This window comes from Netta rufina (genome assembly GCF_964035555.1).
Source record: "Netta rufina genome assembly, chromosome: 2".
NCBI lineage: Eukaryota > Metazoa > Chordata > Aves > Anseriformes > Anatidae > Netta > Netta rufina.
In genome coordinates this window covers 11,508,227-11,528,278 of record NC_140124.1, presented here as the reverse complement: position 1 = coordinate 11,528,278, position 20,052 = coordinate 11,508,227, and the positions used below count along the sequence as shown (strand labels likewise).

The following is a 20,052-nucleotide window of genomic DNA, read 5'->3' as shown; positions in this document are numbered from 1 at the left end:
TCTGCTGCTGGCTTGCTGTGAGACCCTAGGCAAGTCATTTAAATCCAATATTCCTGTAATAAAAAATGGGCATATTATATGAAAGAACACTTTAAGATCCTTAAGTAGTGTGTAAATGCAAATTGTTAGTAGCAATTTCCATTAACGTTAGTAAAGATGTTCATTAGCAAGACCGAGTTTGATAGGAGATGAATTCTTTATGTGACATGATTGCCTACAGAACCCAGGAATTTTATCTGGTGACCCAGAATTTTCCTTCCTGTGTTTCCAAAAAGGAAACATAAGAAATGTGAGGAATTCTAAAATACATCATAATCTTCCACCTCTTTCCCTTTAATTCTGGTTTATAAACTCCATGCACAAGCGGGATATTAACATAATTTAAGAACAGCAGTGATCTTCACAGGCTGCTTTGCAGGCATTTTGGAGGCTTTGGCCAACCTGGCATTTCTATCCTCCTAGTACTCCTCTGAAGTAAGGATGAGATTTAATTGAGAACTCCATGCTGTCTCCTATCTTAATTAGTTCTGGTAAAAAAAAAAAAAAAAAAAAAAAAAAAAAGTGATTTCTTTTGAGGAACATGTCTGTCCTTCCCCATGGAAACCTAGCAATTGGATATAAAAAGGAATCTCTGTTCATGTCCTACTGTCTGCTTTACTGCCCTCAGTGAACTTCGCTGGGTGGATCAGCAGGTAAATACCATGCATTCATCAACAGATAACTTGGTATCTCATATTCTGAAACTGCATGACAAGTACGACTATTTTGATTCCTTATCTCTCAAGTATTTCCCGGTTGTTTGGCTTCTTGATATCTTCCATTCACATATCACATCTTACCTGGATCCCAGATTGTTCACTGTACAATACATTCTTCATCGTGTATTCTCTCTCTCTTTTTTTAAGGCTTTTTCTGACCTCCTTACCTTCGTTTTCTCACTGTTCTGGAAGTATAAATGTCAGTGAAAAGGTGTCATCAAACTTTCTCTGTCAGTATTTTTAAATGGTTGTGTTTTGTCCAACTAAAAGATTAGTCAGGCACTTTTAATGCCAGCAGTCAGCATATTCGTTGAGAGAGAAGCCTTAACACTGATTTCTTCTGACTTCCTTACTAACTTTTTCCATCAACAGACACAGTGTCCATGACACAAAACCTGAGTTTGTAATAGTCGGTTATGTTGTAACCCATCTTCCACTGACACCAGCAAATGTATTTCCATTGACTTCCTTAGGCACTAAATACAGAAGCGTATCTACTTGTTCCAGCTGTGCTATGCAGCATCTCATCAAGTGGCTCTTTGCTCGCTGCTCCGGTCAGTCCATCTGGCTGTTTTGTCAGTCGAAGCAGTGGTAACTGTATTGGAAAGAGTGTTGTTCTCATTGAGCTGTGGTCAGAACCAGATGACTTGAAAGTTGTTTCAGCTCCTTCCTATCTCTCTGATCTTCTGTGAAACACATTTTCAAGGACACATTTCAAGCCACATTTTCAAAGCTATGCCTACTTTTCATTTAGTAAGTTCAGCTTGTTTTGTGTCCAAATCTATTTAAAAGCATGAAAGCACTCTGAAACTCAAACAGCTTAGGGACAGAATTTGAAATATTAGGAATTTTTAATTTCTTCACAGAACAAGGAGTAACCATTCTCCTATGCAGCCACCACTATTATTTTTTTTTTCTTTGTGTGTGTGTGTGTGTGTTCCATCTTATTTTTCAGGATATCCAGTGAGGACAGACAAACTAGATCAGTTTCACCCATATTCTGAATATTTTGTAGAATACAGGCGGATGTTTATCTCTGTGGTTGTCCTTCCCAAGGAATATTATGCCTCTGTGTGTCTCTGCTCCTGTTCCCATTTCTCAGTGGCTATAAACAGGAGGCCATAATTTGGCCTTTCCTGATTATAGCCTGACTGGAAACAGGAAAAGCCCAAAACCTCATAACACTGGTAGCCCAGCTGTGCTGAACTTACAGATTTGACTTGGTCCAAGGAAGTGTCAAAAATTTCACAGGTTCTTATCAGCTGGAACTCCAACCGTCGACATTTGTGCCTGGCTCATCAAGGCTCCCAGGGGACTTGGTGTTCCTCAGCCTGGCCCTCAGGCATGCTCTCAGCCTGACAGCCACTTTCCATGCTGACCAAGGGAGATTCAAGGCAAAATGTCAAGAAAGGCACTGTTTTCTCCAGTCTGTTCTAATAGGTGCTGCCTACACTGTAGGCTTCTTGAACCGGCAGGAAATTTGGAGCATAGCTGTAAAGTCCTGCCATATTGATCTCTTCTGATTCAGGCAAAACAAAGAAATGCAAGAACAGCAAAGCCAGAAATAGATGAATTCCCTGGGGCAACTGCAGTCAAACTTGGTTCTTCAGCTGTCTCCCCTGCCCCTCACCTGCCAATGCTGAAAACCCACCATGAAAGTTTGAGCACTTTACACTGCCAGTGTTTTTGTAAAAGCCTCTCTGCCTCTGATTTTCTTCTCTGTGATTGTTCCACTATGTGTTTGGCATGACTGCAAGATTATACCCCAAAATAAACAATACCTCACGTTTTACACCAGGAAAAAAATATATTAACTCAAAATTTAAAGATAATATAATCCAAATTGTGGCTTCTCTGCAGTCCTCAACAGTGTTTTGATCCGTTATTGTGATTCACGTACATGTACAATGGGGTTCCGAGCTCTTGAACATGTATAAGGTGAATAGGAGGTAACTGAGATTATCAAGGGACCATCTGAAATGATCACAAGATTTGTCCATCAATCTGCCAGCAACTGCTCTTCCTCAAACCAGATGTCTTATCTGTGCTAGGCCACCGAAACACGAAATAAATACTATTGATGGTCTGGGACTGGGCATACCATGTTGATCAGAGTAGCCAAGGAGGAGCCTGGAGAGCTGCTAAACTAATGAAGAACAGCAGAGATAAAGTAAGTCATGAGAATGGGAAGTACAATGCACCACTGTGTGCCTTTTCTAAGTCACTAAATAATTGCTTCTTGTTTCCTGGCATACTTGGTCTGAACTCAAACTGTCCATCAAATAGTATGCGCTTTCTTCAATTATCAGCTTTTATGGAAGTCTGACAATTATTTCTCCTCACATTGTTAGCTAATATTCTTGTAATCCAGAATGGGATATGACACCGAGGAGAGCTGACCCAGCCAGCCCTAATGAGTCTGCACTGTAGATATCTGTGCTCACGCTCCCAGACTTTCTGAGTGCCCTGCGCTCATTTCAGGAGATCAAGGTGACCCCCAACTGCATCTGACCAGTTTACAAATTGTTTTTCTAATCTTACGGTCCGTCTAATCTATCTCACTCAGTCTAAACAGTATTCTTACTGCTGTAGAGCAAAACCATTAATTAATAATAGAGGGGTGCTTGGATTTCAAATGGACCTAAATTAAAAACGAATAGGTGTGAAAATCACATTCGCTCGGCTTTGAAATTGCTTAACACTGCTGTTGCTGGTTCTCATCCAGAGCCTTCAGAGCAGTCCTTGCAAATTTATTTATTTAAATGAAGCCTCATTGTGACTTACATTAGTTTCATCAGAAAGATTCAAATTTTTTTTCTCCTTCTGCAAGTAAGGTTAACCATTTGAATCCAGTTAAATCCTTTTTTTCAAAAGTGCCATTTGCAGACCAGAGCAATCTGAGTATTCACATTGCACTGATTGAAGCCTCCTGCCAGCTAACCACAGTATCACCTCAGTGAACAATGTCATGGGAAGAGCAAGCACCACATCAGGGAAAGCCCTGTACCCCATGCCTCTCATCTGCTTCCCTCCAAAAGCTTGTTCCTCTGGGTTGTAAAACACTTCATTTCCATTCAGTATCACTTGTTCCTGCCTCCTTCATTTTATTTCTCTAACTATCCTAATTTGCCAACTTCCTTGCTACCATGTCCTCTCACCTGTGTTGCAATTAAGCCAGTGCTGAGGATGGCAGTGATAGATTTGACTCTGGTGTGGAGGGACAGCACAGAACTAACACTGAGTTTTGAGAAGCTGTTCCAGTGTGCTTATGTGAAGAGCTTTGTCTCATCGAGTGATCAAGTACATTTTTTATAACTGTTTCTGTCTCCTATCATGCAAAGAGAAGCAGCTGATAGGTATGTGTGTAGCTCCTGACAGTGAGATGCAAGAAAGGGAAATGGTGGGGACCAAAGAAATGCCTCTGCAATACAAATATTGTTTGATTTTCAACCATCTGTTTCTGACTCTGCAGGTGGGGGAAGCTGATTTTTATAATCACAGCAACGGGCAGTCAAGACACTTATGGGATTACAGTTTCTTAAGAAAAACAAGAGGAAAAAAATTAGAGGCACAGCGTTAGTGCACTGGATACTGTTATTATTCTCCTGGCTGCTAATAAGATTGCAGTCACTTCTAGGCTCACAGTTGAGGAACTAGGACCATCTCCGCACCCCTCATATACGTCCAACATAAAAGAGGCTTATTGCCCCATAGACATTACAGCAAGAGTCTCAGATGAAGAAATTACCAAGTTTTAATGTATATTAGAAAGATCAAAGGGAGATGTGCTACCTACGCAGAATCAGAAGAAACAAATTAATAGGGTAGAAAGGGCTTTGATCTCTTGCTCTTATGGAATCAACACATAAGTGTAGACACTTTAAGGGGTCTGCACATGAAGTACAGTCATCATTACACAATAGCACATTACTTTGCATCAACAACTGTCTGGCAAGCTGCTGCAGGAACAAGCACCAGAGACAGTGTATGCATCTCCACCCAAACACCACCAAAAGCAGCAGGAGCCTGTCTGTGCCATAGAACGCATTTTGGGAGCCTTCCCATCTACACCTCTCTTTTTTGTTCCTCTGAGGCAGTACCCTGTAACTCAGCTCCCTCCTGCCCATAGAAAATTCCAGCATCACCCCAAAAGGACTCCTCTGCACTTATCTTTAAGTTCTGTGTGATGCAGAGTGTGCTCAGGGCTTTCAGAGTACCTGAATTCTGCTAAACCTAATGCTTCTGACAGAAAGTACACTGCTCACCTAACTAATAATAGTTAGAGCCATAATAATGGTGAAAATTAGTTAATGAATGGCTGATGTCCATTTACAAAAGTGAAAAACTGATTTTAATATCTTCAAGAAAAAAAAAAATCTTTGAGGCATAAAGGCATTTTTCTCAAGTGTTTATTTATATAAATTTAAGTTTATAAACAACCTAAATCCCTTCTTCCTCTGAAAAAGGGAACAATAAAAACATGCCATTTTCCTTTACAAAGAATCTGAGTCCACTGTGATTAACGTGCATTTAGAGTAGGGCGAATCTGATTTAGCCATCTGACTTGGCTGCTGACTGCTCTTTTATTGTAACTACAAATACTTCGTGCCATCGATACTGCCACAGAACCAGTGTTTCATTTCTTCCCTTCACAGCCTAGATTGCTTATTAAATATGGCTAGTGATGGGCAGAAAGGACCCTGCTGGCTCCTGTTATTTACCACAATGAACCAGCTTTGTCTATCCTGGGAGCCGGTGGCATGGATCTGATTTGTCAAGAATTATTATTTGTGCGACATGTTATGGGGAGAGAGTTTATGCAGGGCTCAGGCAATGAGCAGAGCTAGTTAGTACATGAAAGCTGAATCCCAGCGTGGTGTCATCCGCACATAAAACTTCCTCCTAAACCAGATACTCGCACAGCTGGCAGAGTCGCCTTTGTTGCTTTCTGGCTTTGTAACTGAACTAGAGACACTTCAAAAAGCTCCCGGCAAGCTGGACCTCATTAAAGCTCCTGCTTCGTCCTGGACTCGCATCCTGACATTGTTTATGATGCTTCATTATTATCTACTTAATACGAGCCATGGTTGTTCTGCTCTGCTAAATGGAGCTGTAATACAAGTGCCCGGAGTGAATTTTTCTTTGGTCAAGTTCCATGCAAAGCCTTCTCTGACCGAGCTGGAGCATTACACTCATGCCAAAACTGCATTGTTTCTCTATTTTTATCTGTAGTCACATCTAGGAAGCCTTAATTATTCAAACAGGTTTCTCGCTCCATGCACGGAGGATCAGAAGCCCGCCACTGCCATCCATTTTACGATGACTACCTCCCTCTTGTGGTGCATGTGCCAGCTGTGTGGCAGGCAGCACTGCCAGGTGCCGGGGGAAGGCCAGGGAAGAGGGGTGCCTGGGCACCTGTGGAGAGCCTATGATCCTTGGTGATGCTGCTGGGAAGCAAAAAAAAAGAAGCTCACAAAGAAAAGGGTGAGAAAATACAATGGAAAGAGGTCAAAGGTTGGGATAAGGACAGGGAGATCACTCAACAATTCATCACTCACAGGGAAAACAGACCCAATATAGGGAAACTAATATCATGTATTGCCTATCCTAGAACAGTGAGAATAAAAGCAAACAAGAAACACCTTCCCCACTATCCACTTTCTTCTCTTTCCTTCCCCTGAACACTGCAGGGGACTGGGGGCTGTGGTCAGTCCCTGAGGCTTCATCCCTGCTGCTCCCTCACGGCCCCTCTCTGCCCCTGCTCCATGCGGGGTCCCTCCCAGATGCCGTCCTTCCAAAACTGAGCCTGCGGGGGCTGCCCACAGGCAGCAGCTCTTCAAGAACAGCTCCCACACGGCTCCTTCCCACAGGGTCCATCCCCCAGGAGCAAACTGCTCCAGCACGGGTCCCCCACAGGCAGCAGCTCCCCCCAGACTCCCTGCTCCTGCGGGGGCTCTCCATGGGCCGCAGCCTCCTCCAGGCCACATCCACCTGCTCCACCGGGGGCTCCTCCACAGGCTGCATCGTGGAGATCTGCTCCATGTGGGACCCATGGGCTGCAGAGGGACAGCCTGCTCCACTAGGGGCCTCTCCACAGGCTGCAGGGGAACTTGTGCTGCGTGCCTGGAGCACCTCCTGCCCTCCTGCTGCACGCACCTTGGGGGCTGCAGGGCTGGGTCTCACCCCTCTCTCCCAGCTGCTGTAGCACAGCAGTTCTTTTCCCCCCCTTTCTTAACTCTGCTCTCCCAGACTCCCAACCAGCAACAGCCATGGAGCAGCTCTAGCCAGTGGCAGGTCCCTTTTGGAGCTATTTGGAACTGGCTCTGATCTGACATGGGGCAGCTGCTGGCCTCTGCTCAGAGAGGCCACCCCTGCAGCCCCCCTGCTACCAAAACCTTGCCATGTAAATGCAGTACAACATTGCACGTGTGTAGTAGTTCAGGATAAAAACAACATTTCTCTTGCCATTTATCTCAGCTAAACTTTTCATGCAGAGTGCTATTGCACACATGCAAACACACCAAATAGGCATATCGTAAAACTCAATACGGAATATAATTAGAACTTAATTTTAGGATTGGTGAGAACAGACACAACAGACTTCAGACTTGTTATAATGGATACAAAATTATACGTTCTTTATATGTTCAGCTATTTATATAACCAAACAAAGCTAGAGAATTGGCTGAAGTTCTTCTAGAAAGTAATACCATTTGCTGTTCATTTAGTGGTTTCTTTATATGAACTCCTCACAAGTGTTTGCTGCTCAGATGGGAGCAAAATTTATGAGCGAGATGTTTGTTTTTTTCCCTTTTTTCACATGCAGCATACATGATGTGAACTTTTGTTAAGATAAAATATTTTTATGAACTCCTGAGAAATAGAAATGATAGAGTAGGTAAATTCTCAGCCTCCTTTTATCACAAGGTTTTATCCAGTGAAAACCATCAATATTCTCTATATCTCATGATACCCATCAGCTTCTTAGGCTGAATTCTAAGAAATATAAAATGATAATGTGTCTGTGAACCTTTCCTCCTCCACCTTAAATACTTCAATATTGCCTTTAGACAAATCATGTTGCTTTTTCATCCTTTTTGGCTTTCTAATTGATAAATCAGTGTTTACTTTCAAGCAAGCTAAGCATTGTTTCCTATTCGCTTTCTGAGCTGGAGAAGACATTTGATATGAAATCACCTAGCCATGATTGCTCTTAACCTACTTGTCATCACATCTACTGCAGGTACGAGTCACGTAATCAGACCTGAATTCAGACAATGATACCTTAAAATCAGTGCCATGCTGAGATGTCACCCAAATGAACATATGCTACTGAAGCCACACTGATTTGCTGTATAAATTCCTTGTGTGCTGTTTTTATCCTTTATCTACTTCACCTCTAAAAACTAAAGGTCGAAGGAGAGTATTCCTTTAAACAAACAAACTCAAATGAACAAAATGAATGTGTTTCAGTTTCTTCAGAGAAGTAGCCTAGAAGTCCCATGGTTTCTAGGTTTTTCCATTCGTGTCATTTCATTGCTGAGTTCCTATTTTTAGACTATCTTCTCTGAACTGGACATTACTACTCACAGAAATAATTACAATCCACTCCCTTCCCTCCTATGTGGGTCATTGCTTTATTAGGTTAAACACAATGAATAATGTGAGTCTCCAGGGTCTTGCAGGGAGGGTGAAGTCAGAAGCATTGGCTTCATTTCTTGTTTCATAATTAGTTTTTATCCAAACCAACTCTGCCCTATACTTTTAAGGAATAATCCTCTCAGGGATATCAGAGAATAAACTCATTACTCCTGAATCAGCCCCCTCCTTTCTTCCAGTCTCCTTGATACACACAGACAAGTCATTCTAACCCTCTGTGCCTAATGACCCATGTACACTCATAATATGGAACAATAGTTCATAATAGTACCACAATTAAACTGTTAGGGCTTGGTTGTCCTGATCATTGCAGAGAAACTGTGTCCAAGAGAGATGCAGGAATTGAATGTTCTTGTTTAAACCTGATCAAGCTACCCAGAAACCCTCTACAAACCAAGTCAGGAGCCATCAACACGCAGCAGACAAAAAAAGCAAGCTAGAAAATGAAAGGGAGTAGTGGCTGATAACACAGCAAGCATAAAGTCAAGTTCCATGCAGCCTCATAGTCATGGCAGCAGTAAGGGGGCAGATGAGCTGACTGATACACCCCAGAAGACACAAATCAGAGCCACACTAAAGCTTGTGTGCCTGTGTATGAACAATCCAGATTAAAATGGAAATGGCTGTCCTGTGAGCCAAAAGTTAGCTGCCGTACCACTTGGAATAGCAGCATGATTCACCAAAGATGTTTTCCTATAATAATGCTAATAGTGGCTCATAACATGATAACATGAAGAGGAGAGAAATGGCTCACAAGCAACACAATTCTGGAAAACACTTTCACAGATGCTAATGACACTTTGAGCTCTCCTCCCACCCAAAAAAAAAAAAAAAAAAAAAAAGGAAGAAAAAAAAAGAATCCCTGGCACGCACATAACTATGGATCATATGGATCATTGAGCTTACAGCTCAGCCCTAGAGTTTTGCTATTCCCAGCCAGGACTGGCAAAACATTACAACACTGTCAAATTTTGCTGCATTTTGGATGGATGTTTTCCCTCAGCATAGGGCAACTCAGCATCTTTTCCTTAAATCCACAGAGCATTGCATTATTAGTGTAGCCTGATTGTCGTGACTTTCTGATATTGACTTCTGGTAATAGCCCTGCTCTCCTGGAGCCCATCTCTGGTGCTGGATTACTTGGGGGTTTGCTGGAAGGTTCATTTTAGCATATCATAATATATTTATATTGAGTTACGTGGACATTAGCAGAATGGCAGACATGAGTTCTTAACACAGAGATATCTTTGTCCATTTTGTGCTCATCTTCAAATATATACCTTCTTCAATACCACAGCACGTTTCCTCTGACTATAATTCATGCACATTTTTCTGAGTTACTCTATGGTCTAAACCAGCAATATTTATTCTGGCAAGTATCTCAGCATGGCTAGAGAAATCTGTGGTTTCTATTTGTCCTTTCTCTAGGCTCTGGCTACTAAGCAGAGAAGATAGCAAGACCTCTTAAAATAAATAAATAAATAACCTTTATTTCTAAAATAAGCCAATTATTTTACTCAAAATTTAAAAAAAAAAAATGTTTTGAAAGACATTTCACCTTGCCATACAAAGCGTCAAATTGAAAGACTTTCCTTGTGTGTGTGTGTGTGTGTGTGTGTGTGTGTGTGTGTGTGTGTGTGTGTGAGAGAGAGAGATTTTTGGTCACAATCATAATAACAGGTGATGCCCCTTGCTTTCCCAGGGTAAGAACCTCCAGCTGTGTGCTTTACAGTTTGCCTTTGAGGGTAATCAGAGTAAAAGAGGGATGAGGCTGCTGCAGTCCCCAAGTTCTGGAGAACACTGGCAGGAGTAAACGAACAGAACAGCACTCCCCGAAATATTGGCAAGCTGCAGTGCATAAATTTTCCTTTTAAATCCTGTATTCATCAAAAAGAAAATAATCTGCCTTTCAGATTTTCTAGTCTTTGATATTTTGAAACCTTTGTCTCTATGAATAGGCAGGAACCTAAAATGAGTTTAGTTTTTCCAAAACTTACATCTTTACCTGCAGCTTCTACTTGGACATTTGTGAACTTGGAGAGATCTTCAGCCCTCCCTCAAAAAAAGAGGGAGAGAGGGAGAGAGAAAGAAGGAAAAACATAAAAGTTCATTGTCCTTTATGTATCAAAAATCAAGCCAACAAGCCAAGCTACAAAGCAAGAGTCCTTGCAGGCAGAGTAGCAGCCTTGTCATGTAAATGAGCTGAAATCAAGCAGATATCTGAGCAAAGCTACCCTGTGGCAAAACAGGAGGACTTGTGCAAATCAGAGGGATCTGTTGGGGAGCCCTCGATATCCACAGGTCACCAGCTGAACGCCAGTGAGGCTGAACTGATCAGCAGCAGAGAAAGAAACATTGCAAAGACAAGCAGGGGAAAAAAAAAAAAAAAAAAAAAAAAAAGGCTTCCAGGCTGCCTTTGACAGAAATTGATCCGAGCAAATTAAACACTCATACTGGTGAGGTTAGCAGCCTTTTTTTTTCTAGCCTTTCAAAATGTAAGCTGTCAGTGGGGAGATGAGAGCAGCTGTTTTGCCTGTTCCCAGCTTCAGACGCGAGGGGAACTTGGTGGGGTCAGGAATAAAAGTTCAAAATGTAGAAATGGTTCTGTCAAGGACCTGGGAGCTGGGTTTGGGGGTAAGGCGCAAAACTTTTACCTTTGGTGGAAAATCAGGAAGAAGAAAAAAAAAAAAAAAAAAAAAAAAAAAAAAAAAAAAAGTCTGGAAGGGAAACTTCATGTTATTTTACATCCCTGAAGTGAAATCCTACAATCCTACTGATGGGCTGCAAGGTACATACAGGGACATGCTTTGCTGGGAGCTGGGAGCTGTGTTTTGCTGCCTATGCTACATTTTGTGTTCTGGGGACTTATTTCTTTGCACCTATACTTGCTAACATTAGAAATATATTTAAAGTCCTTTATGTGGTTGTGAAATTAATTTGATTAACTGAACCAACATAAACTAGATTTGCTCTGATATATGTGGGCATGGAACCACAAAGCAACATGGGAAGCTAATGCTGATATACCACATTTCCACAGGCGTAAACCAGAGCAGAATATGAACCTGTGGATTCATAGTGAAGAAAATATCAAACTTACCCCCAAAATATGTTGCAGCTGTTTCTCATTCCACCATGCAGCTGATAAATAGCTAATCTCCATCTCAAGCCTCTCTATTTAAATAGGCACGGTAAAAAGTTTAGCTATATCTGACTGAACTACTTCAGCTGAATATTCTTAGCTTACTGCTTCTGGCCCCTATTAAATGCAATTCAGATAAACGCTGTTTTCTGCTACTGTTTGTTTTTCTCTTGACACTGTTGGTATCTACTGAAAAATATATTATTTAGCCAGCATAACTAAGCATTACTAATCCTGGGAGGACAGAGAACTTGCTCTTTGTTAACTGTTAACAAATAAATTGTTCTCTACAGGCACCATTAGAATTGATAATTTTGCAGAGCTGAGACCAAAAAAAAAAAGGGGGGGACTACTACATCTTTACCTGTAGCATAGCAGACAAGCAAGAACAGTGAGACACCCTCTTGCTGTCAGTCTGTAACCACTCAGTTTGCTGCATTTTCTGCTTACTTCACTCATCTGTTCACAAGCTGCCCTGACTGTCCCACGCAGCTTTCCAAAATCCCCAGCCTTAATCCCCAGTGCTGATTTCCAGTCTCCGTTCTCACCCTCCCATTACAGGGAATGGCCTCCCCCCCTGGTGTGCCTTATCCAGGCTGGGGCTGGAAATAAGAAAGCAGCTGCGAGAACAATTCCGTAACATTTTAGGTCAGATGTTAGGTGCCCTGTCCTTGTGATAATTGTTTGCATTAGAGCACATTAACACAACTGCACGTGCAGTAAATTAGCAATGATCTGTGCTGAGGCACAAAATCAAGTGCAATAATACTTCAACTGCATATGAAAAACAGCCATGATCACTATCTAATTAATTAATAACTAGTTACTGATTAAGAGGGGAACATCTGAAGCTAAATGCGTCCTTGACAACACCAACAGGATTGTTTAAGCACCGATTGCATTTTACCGTAAGATATATAAGTACAAATAATTGCTTCCACTATATCATGGCATTAGTTCCATGACAGTTCAGCTGATTACTTCAAGGTTTTATCTGTGCTTTGTAGCTGCTGGATCCGTTACCATTTTGCACCTTGCTAGCTGGGAATGAAACACCGCTGTCTGTTTACATGTATTGCATGTAATGTAGCAGGAGAAACAGAATCAATACCGTAGATATATACAGTACCTGCATCACAAAGGTTACTGCGCTCAGAAAATAGCTGATGAAGACTTGAGGTAATGAGCTGAAACATCCTGAAAGTAATTCCTAGCAGCACTAAAGACAATAATATAGCTTCCCATGACATGGGTAATCCTCCGCAGACTGAGGGAAGAGTAATATTTTTTTCTTTTTTTTTTTCTGGAAGGGGGTTTTGTGGTCAGCTGAGGGTTTGAGTGAGATATGGGCTATACCTTAGGAGTGAAGAGTGGCTCATAACTCATGAGAGGTGGAAACTAAATGAAGTCCCAGAGGTCATTCTCATTTTATCACCGGGGGAAGTAAGCCCTGTGTATCATTCAGCCTTTTTGTACGTTTAGTTACAGGGATAATTCTGGGTGTAAATAATTGCTGGTTTTTTGTTTGTTTGTTTGTTTGTTTTTCTCACTGTGGGTTTCATGGACAAAAATCCTTTAAAACAATTAAAAACAGTTGGCAAGGGACTATTTGCCCTGTGAGTCCAAAGCCAGTCTCTTTACAGATGTGTTTAATGACATACATAGTAACATAGACATTTTTTGCTGCTGCAGTGCAGGGGCTAGGAGGGCCAGTGAAGCAGTCAAAGAGGTTTGCTATCTTTTTATCTCCCTTCATGGTAGCAGCTATTTGTGTAATGTGAATATTTCTGCAGAAGAGATTTCCATGCATGTTTTCAGACTGCTTTCCTAGCAAAATTAGCTTTTAGTGATCATGCTTTTTGCTGCTCCTCATAACCTTTCAGACTGTTCAACTATATGTGACAGCAGCAGATATCTCGAGACACTCAGTCTCTGTCTATACAATATGAAAATAAGGGCTTTGTAGAAGTGGACAGGGGACAAGGCAGTTATCCCCAAGGGAGCAACCAGCAACAAAGCAGAATGACAGCACAGTTGAACTTTGGGACATGGCCCTACTGAACCAGGGATAGTGCACTCTAACATGTTCCCTACAAATGGAGAGGATGAACCCACATCTCAGGCTGGGATGAGACTGAAAAGTGAAAATATGAGCTCAGCTATCTCAGTGCTTGAATGGTGGGGCCAGGGGACCAGGTGCATTTTACATCTACTTATGGTGATAACCCCAAATTGATCATCTGGGTTTAAGTGCATTGCAGTAACAGCTGTGAACAATTTCACTGTTTTCTAATGTAGTGTGGTGCTAGTTTAAGGGACTATTAGCTATCATAGCAAAACTATTTCTCCTTCTCTCAGATAGTAGGATAAATTCAGACATGGAATTAGTAAACTCTCCCTTTTTTTCTAACATATCTGGTCCTGATTTCTGGGGGTGTTAACTGGCAGAAAGAAAGAGATTGAGAAATGGATGATTACAGTTTCAGCTGGAAATGTCTGTTCATGAGTCCAATATGGTACATTTGTTATGGAAGAGGTGTGGCAGGTGCTAAAACCCTTACTTTAGCAAAATTGAAGAAAACTGATGTTGACACTGGATTAAACAGGGACTTTTGTTTTTCTAGGCAGCTGTGAAGGGGGGTGAGGTGTGTTAGAGGACAGGGACAGCCTGCAATAATGCATCTGAGAGCTTTGTGGGTGATATTCCAGGAGATGACTCTGAGCCAGTATTGGGTGGAAACTGAGCAGATAACATGGGAAGAAGCCTGTGGGAAACGTATAAAATCACCATTTGTGAATCTACATTGACATATTGGTTTCCACTGAAGCCAGTGGCAAAATTTTGTTGGCTCCAGGTTTCCATTTTAGAGGACCATATTTAGGGAGTATTTGGAAAGGAAAAGACTGAGATACCGCAATTTAAAAACCACATTGATGGCTGTTCTCAAATAGCTGCCTGGTTTCCATTCATACCCTGAGGGTCTGATCAATAAAGCATAATTATCTCCTCTGTTTACAGGGTGATGCTTGTTCGCAGTTTGAATCGAGAACTATTGAAAGGCCATATGAGGAGGACCTGAACATATGCGTCAGGATCAATTCAGAGTTTAAATTGCTTATAATGGCTTTTTAATGCCAATGCAGATATATCAGAGTGGCCTAAAGAGAAGATGACAAAAAAAAAGAAAAAAAAAAAAAAAAAAAAAAAAAAGAAACTGGTTTTGTCACCAGCTATTTTTGCTTTTGTAGTTTAAGGGGATATTGTCAACTTGAAACTTTTGCAAGAAACCAAAAAGTGCTAAATGCAGCGCTTTGCATCTTGCTTGTGATTTCTTTATTTGTTTTAGCTTTCTTTTCTCCCTGATTGCTGTTGAAAGATCTAAATCTCCCTCTTGCACTTGGGAAAACAGCACAGGACCCAGCACTCCAGCTGTGGCCTCAGCAGTGCTGAGCAGAGGGGAACCTCCTTCAACTTGCTGCCAATTCTTTATAACACAGCCAAGGAAGCTGTTGGCCTTTTTTACCATGAGGTCACACTGCTGGCTCATGGTCAGCAGTGAGATTTCTAAATATTATTTATTTTTTTTAATTTCTAAACTTGAACCTGAACCTAGGTGCAGCTAAATCCACTGTGGCTGAGTTATATCCTTTATGCTACTTAGCTAAGTTTATAAAGCATGATCACAAAGAACCACTATAGCACATTATCATGCTTACCAACTATCAGTAGCAATAAGGGTCCTCCCAATCTACAGAAGTAACCTTGGGAAGCATCTCTAACCAAGGGGGGTCCTGGTGTGAACCCCACTGTTGTGTCAGGAGAGCTCAAAGGTTTCCAGGGCTGCTCACTATTTATGGGGTAAGGTGATGGATTTATGGTCATACTTGCATACTGATGTTAGCTTCTTCCAAATTTGTCTTTAGTTGGACTTTCTTTTAAATTTGCCTCAAAATTGCTCAAATTAGCCCTGGGTTGTCTTCTGTCTCCCCTGAATCCCAGACAGCCATCACAGCAGGACATATCCATCACAGCTGCCACTGATGGCACTCTGCTCAGACCAGGTGATGTAGTGGAAGTAGGGGCACACCATCACAACCGCTCACCGCCCTCCGGGCTGGGTCAGTCAGTTTTTGACCCACCTCACTGCCACTTATCTAACCCATACATTGTCAGCTTGTCTATGGTAACATTATGGGAGACCATGCCAAAGGGTTTATTAAAGTCAGGGTAAAAAACATTCACCACTCTCTCATCCACCCAGCTGGATACCCCATTGTAGATGGTCATCAGGTTGGTCAAGCATGATTTCCCCTTCATAAATCAAGGTACACTGCTGTTAATCACCTGCTTGTACCTCCTGTATCTGGAAGTTGCTTTCCAGGAGTATTTAGTCTGTCACCTTTCAGGTACAGAGGCGAGGCTGACAGGCCTTAGGTTCCCAAGATCTTTCTTCGTGCCTTTCTTGAAGATAGGATTGGTGTTTGTTCTCTTCCAGTCTTCAGCAACCTTTGCCAGTCATCATGAGCAGCAACAGGATACAGAATAATATTCTCCATCTAGTTTTACTACAAGCTGCAAGTTAACTGAGCAAATTTCAGGAAAACCTATTGCAACACACCATGGTCAGCACTGTGCTGGACTGTGGACCAAAAAAAAAATATATATATATAAATGTGTATATATATATATATATATATATATATCAAAATGGCACCTTCTGGCTTTAAAGTCTCATAAATTATTTATAATGCTATCGCGTCAAATGCAGCCAATACAAATGCAACATCTTTTTAAGTTGATCGTGTCCCTTTGTCAGGATTACTTAATAGTCCTAAACACTCTTGTTAATAACGTGTGACAGGCAAGTGTGGTGGGAATGCTCCGTGATTGCTCCTTATGCAATATCATGCTGGGATTGCAGACCTATGCTCCACTGTTTATGCTATCTCTACTTCACTTCAGACATGTTTTATTATGGTACTTTAAAAAGGAGAATGGAACGTTTTATCATATTTTTCTGCCAACCCCCTTGTGTCTATTTTTTTCCTTAAAGAATTGTTTTTATCATCTATCTTTTACTGTGTATCACAGCATTATCTCCACCTGTTAGGGGAAAAAATGAATGGACTTACAGTGTACAACAGACTGACAGCAAATCATAGCATGGATGTTCCCTTCAGAATGACAGTTATACCCTAGACAGCATAGTGACTAAATAACTCATTGTGAGAAACTCCTTTTCACAGACAGTTGTTAAATTGAAGGTATTACCAAAACAGAACGTAAGAATTATTGCTTGCTCCATGGTCATTTTTCTCTGGGTAAGAATATCCGCCTCTTTTTTTGCCTTCTGGAAGGAACAAACTGAAAGAAACAGTCCAGTCCTCAGCAGCACTGCAGCACCATTATGGTTTATGCTGACTTAGTGTTTTCATCGTAAACCCTGTTTTCCACATGAGGCTTGAGATCAGGGTTCTTTTGCAGTCCAGGCTTGTTTGGGGAAAAATGTTTTTTAATGGACTATGAGGACTGAGCACAGCCCTTTTAAAATTTGCAGTAGAGTGACATAAGAATAAAAATTAATGATTTCAGATGCTTTCTAATATTACTATTTTTATTTTTTTTTTTTTTTTGTAGTAAAGAAGCTAGACCTCAGTTGGAAGCTGAGGTTTCACTGGCATTTAATGGTAAATTACTACAACTCTACTCAGATTAGAATCAACACATTTAGGTGAATGGCTTTATTTACTAAGAAAAGTGCCTACATTTTCAAATGCCTACATTTTCATTTTAGAAACTTTACTGTACAAATTCAATATAGCAACTGAAACATCTCCTGTAATCTGAAGACTGCAAGGTGTTTTGTTTTATTAGAAGGTCATCAGCAGATCTGTAGTCCTAATAAACAGATCTGCCTGTTCTGAGTACTGATGTAATAATGGATCAACACAACTGTACCCATTCAAAAAAGAAAACAAAAGGGAGGGAAGGAGGGAAGGAGGGAAGGAGGGAAGGAGGGAAGGAGGGAAGGAGGGAAGGAAGGAAGGAAGGAAGGAAGGAAGGAAGGAAGGAAGGAAGGAAGGAAGGAAGGAAGGAAGGAAGGAAGGAAGGAAGGAAGGAAGGAAGGAAGGAAGGAAGGAAGGAAAGGGTCCCTGTGAAGACAGCATTCACAGTTGTGATACTCTTTGATACTATTTTGTATCATCTAAGACTGTTTATCCAGTGCATCCATGGCCTGTGTAATGCCCATATTTTTGCCATGCCTTTTTTACCTTCCCAACAGCCATGTCCTCCTGTAGCCTTTCCTTTCAGAACATTTTCAGTGCTCCCTGAACTCTTCAAGGCACTTAACTCTGCCCAGTGATTTCAGGTGTCCATGCCAGCGAATATCTTACTGTGGCATCCAGGCACAGCCTCAGGATCTGTGATCTCATATTCCACCACTCCTAAGCATTTCAGGCAAAGAAGGAGGCAGCAGGTCTTCAAGGGGTTGGAGGACAGGGTCTGCCACAGCTCTGACTCTGGTGAAGGCACTCAAGCCCTCCCAGGTGTTTTCAGTGTCTCTTGCACTGAAGCTGCTTGCTCCATTGCCTGGCTGCTGAAACATAGGACAGAAATGTGCTGCAATCCACTGGAGATGGAGGCAGTTGGATTATTCAACACCCAGAGCAAAGACTGCTTGAAGCCTTTGCTTTGGAGCAGGGACTGGACCCCTGCTGCCAGCAGAGCTGGGATGTGATGAGGGGCTGCTGGGGAATGCAGTGTCTCCAGCCAGCATTGCTGGGTTGGGAGGATGAGGCCTGACGGCAGCTCCAGCTCCCATTAAGGCCCACACAGTGTGACTCAAAACAGGAAAAATGCTCTTTCAAGCATATCCCCAACACAGAGCCCACCATGTGCTCAGGCAGGTGGTTGGCATCACACACAGCCTACTGGGGGCACTGGGTTCAGAGTTTCCCCATGCCCAGGAGGTTCTCACTGTGTGCCACTCCAGTGGGCTGCACGTAGAGGCTCTGGCTGTATCCTTTTCCCTTGGCTCAGCCACAGCAGCTGTCAGCTCTGCAGCAGAAAAGGGCTCCTACCTACAACATCCACCAACACCAGATAAATTAGGCTCCAGCTCAGTCCTCTACCTGCCACGACAGGGCTACATATTGAACAGGGTCTGCCAGGTCCCTCACTGACTCCTGTTTTTTGCTGGATGGAAGACCCTAGCTAAGCCACACAGATTTAGTTTGGGTCCATTCCTACCACCTATAATGTATTGGTTTAGCAAGGTCAGTACGCAGGGAGAGTTCGCCACCATCTGGGCTCTTGAGCTTGGACAGCATCCACTCCCTGAGCTAGGATAGCTCATGCTGAGCAAAAGATTTTACCTCAGCAATCGAGTTAGTGATCTAACACACAGAAACCTGTCCAGCAGGATAATTGGGGCGGTCCTCTGGGATAACCTAGCCTTGTCAGCCCAATTCCTGCTTTCCAGAGCCTGGAGGTGAAATTAAAATTGACTCTTGCTTAAAAATGAAACAAGGAAGGAAGGGAAAATCTTTGATTCCTGTCTCCCTGCCATCTTCTAAGTACATGAAAATAGCACAGCCACACATGGGTTCATACTGGTCTAGCTTCACCCAGAGTTTAAAAGCTGATTTAAATTCAGCAAGTGTAAGTTTTCTGTATGGACAAAACTCGAGACTATTGGAAATCAATGGGCTTAGCCATTTCTGAAATTCTCCCCTGTGCAAGGCAGTATGAAATCCTGTAACACTGGGGTAAGTGACTACACAAGGTGCAGGTCAATGCCGAGTCAGGCCAGTGGACTGGTTCGGATAAAATCTGTTTTCTGCCTCCCTCTTAACATCCCCCCTCATTTATTTTTTCAGATACCAGTGTTAAAATGACATCAGGATCCTAGTTTCATCTGGCAAAGATTAGGAGAAGAGAGAGATTGAGAGGGTTGTTTGCAAAACTGTCAAGAACATGGAGCAGTCCAAGTGTAAAATCTATTCACCTTTACTTTTTGCTGCTGATCGGTATAATAAGAAAATATTTTTCATTCATCCATCAAAAAAGCTAGAGCTATTTACACATATATATGCAGAATGCATGATGTGATTTGGCATAAGTGCTTTAATAGCGTGCATTTCAGATGTAACCTACTTGTAGCTTCACAACTGGGAATGTCAGACATCTATCTCAAGTGCAGGCTGATAATAAGCATCATGAATCTTCCCTCTCCATCCTGCAGCACTTCCCAGCTGAGGGGCTTGCTTGTGCCTGGGCTTTCATGCAAGGCTTTCACTGAAGGCAAAAGCAATTCCTTGTACAAAGGAGCCACTGCACCACACAAAGACAGACAGCCACTTCTGGGGGATGAAGCACTGTCACTGGAGCCACTGCCTTGTTGTGAACAGAATTTTCTTTCCCCCACCCCCAAAAAAAAAAAAATACTTGAGCAAGGAGAAGAAAAACAGACACAGAAAATGTCACAATAT

General features: G+C 42.0%; 1 protein-coding gene across 1 annotated transcript in view; it reads left to right on the top strand.

The window, feature by feature from the left end:
* The window catches only part of ADARB2 (adenosine deaminase RNA specific B2 (inactive)), a gene marked incomplete at both ends in the record, with an annotated part of 309,097 nt that overhangs the window by 210,393 nt on the left and 78,652 nt on the right, over window positions 1-20,052 (top strand). The window lies entirely within an intron of this gene.